The sequence below is a fragment of the Perissodus microlepis genome, chromosome 23 (genome assembly GCF_051167445.1).
Source record: "Perissodus microlepis isolate ML-2025 ecotype Zambia chromosome 23, ASM5116744v1, whole genome shotgun sequence".
NCBI classification, from domain to species: domain Eukaryota; kingdom Metazoa; phylum Chordata; class Actinopteri; order Cichliformes; family Cichlidae; genus Perissodus; species Perissodus microlepis.
Window position 1 is genome coordinate 18,030,678 of NC_140482.1, and position 2,580 is coordinate 18,033,257.

A 2,580-nucleotide genomic window follows, 5' to 3' on the forward strand; every position below is an offset into this window, starting at 1 on the left:
TTGAACGCCACAGTTTGATTATATGTAATGGTGCAAGAACATCAGTGAATGGAATTTTTATTTTTTTATTTTTTTGAGCTATGGGACTGTGCTGCTTGCTCATTGCATCAGTCCAGATGCGTCCTACGGAGCACTCCCTGCTATGTGAGAAGCAAGGCCGCCTCTATTTTTAAATCTCAAGTAAGAGTTTTAGTCTCTAAAAGCTTCCCACGATACTGATTGATCCCTCTGACCCAGCTCTCTTCAGGCTTTCCCCTGGTCCATTAAGAGCTGTGTCACCAGAGGAGTTTAGCATTACCATGTGTGGCCTCTGTTGTTTCTAAAGCAGGAAGTGCCCAGTCAGGTTTAAGTGTGCTGCTTCCCCACGAGCCCCTGTTGAGATCTGACTTTAACCCCGCTTCCTGCCGCTTGCAGCTTGTAGGCTGAGCAGCCCACTTCTGCAGCCTCTTAGCTTCCAGACTCCTCTGCTCTTTTCAGCATTTATTAACTTTGTAGTGCAAGTTGTTGTTTTTGGCAATACATAGCTTTAAAAAGTTAGACTTGATTTTGGAGGACGCATAAAATTGTTAAACTTAATATTTAAAGCTTTAGAGCTCAGACATTTGTTTTTGTTTAACGCTTTACCCCTTGAACGCCTACTAGTAACCCTTAAAGCTCTTGAACCGCAATTTCTGTCATATTTCAGGCCTCCTCACAGAACAAAATGACCAGGCATGCATCAGAAGATAGTGAGCGTGGTCTCTGTCTATGCATCTACCCTTGGAAAAACACAATGTCTTTATTGATACATGCTGAGGTGTCAAAACTTGTCAGAGGAGGTCGTTAAAGGTCACAGGTTTGTTTTTTACTGATCAAGTCCCTGCACATCATGGGTGGTATTTTTTTTAACCATATTTAGCCTTTCATGATAAAGTAACAGAAGAAACATTTTATTGAATTTTCATTTCCGTGTACGACTTTTAACAGGTATTTTCTACATTTGGCATTTAAAAAAATATATTTTGCTTTTTCATGGGTAAAAAAAAATAACACTGAAGATGTAGAAATCTCAAAAACTAAAAAAACCCTGCAGGTATCAAATATAATACACTCTGCGTTAAGGGGTTAATACTTACCTGCCCAATCATTTGAAACGATGCGTCTTTAGGATATACGATCATGCATCTAATGCATAATTTAAGCTACAGCAATTGTGACCGTTTGCATACAGAAAGGGATTTTTACCCACTGTGAACATGCTTCCACACAGAACTTCAAAAACCCAAATGCATGCGCTGGACATGGATGACAGCGGTTGAGAAGTGGGCTGAAACAGACAGTGGATTTCACCAGGAACAGAAGAAGAACTCAAAAAATGAAAGCACAGGCAGCATACTGTTCATTGTTTTTAACACTTTTGCTTCAGCTCTTTGTCAGGTAGAACTTTGCTCGTTTCTGCAGCTGGCTGACAGACCAACAACAGCACAAGCAAGAGTTGCCCAAAGACCAGTTGTACCGGATACACGTCCTGCAAGAGACGAGCTGTCATAGACTGCCAGCGTGCTACCACTGTTGAACCATAAGTTGAGCTTAAAATGCACGAGGCTGCTTAAAAGATGAAGGTCTCTTAAACCTAAACTAAACCTGAACAAAACTGTGTTCAACTAAATTTAAAGAAACTTGGTGGAGAACAGAAACCTTTGAAGTTTTGATGCTACAAGATAACTAGACTGTGTCTTTAGTGGAAAAGGTGCAAACTTCATTTCTCAGTGATTTCTTTAAAGGGGAAGTGTGGGATGTCTGAAACATGTCCTCAAGTTGGAAATGACCTGTTTGACTCATTTCCAGTCCAATATTTTTGTTCTTGTGCCCTACTAGAGCGGCTTTGCATGATTCACAGTTAAGAATAATCCTTATTTATCACATACTGGGCCTTGGTGCCTCCAAAGCTCCTCCAAAACTTTCTGAAACTGAGTATTTAGAGCAGTCTGAAGCCCGAGTCTTTGGCTCACGATTGCTGTGAGGTCAGAGCAATGGTTAGTTGCTCTGATCTCATTATTTAAACTTAAGCCATTCTTACTGTGAATAGTGAATATGTGTACCTGTCCTGAATTGTCTAGTACAGTATTCGCCTATTGTCCCTCCCTGTTTGCATGCTGTAAATAATTTTGAGTCGTTTAATGACGGGTCAGTGGCGTGAAAACAGCAAAGCACATGTTCTTAGTGAACACGTATAAAACAAGGATTTGGGGAAAACCCATGCATTCATTTACAACACTGTTTTTACTCCTCCTCTTTGCACATTTGAGTGTCATTTTACTGAGAGATCATAAAACGCAGTGTTGATCCAGTTATTTTACACCGTTTTTTATACGACAGGCTTTATTGTGCATTATGTTGTAGCTCATTCCTCAGCTCCTTATATAACAGCTAGCCGGTGTGTAATTACAGCTTGCAGTGAGCAGCCAGACGGAGCGATATGCGGATGAGGATCTACAGAAGCGCTTGATTTATGAAGCCCTGCTGCGCTGTGTGCGGGGAGTCCAAATCTTCCTGTTCACCTTACCTCTGGGGTGTGTGATGTCCCAACATGGTGGTGGA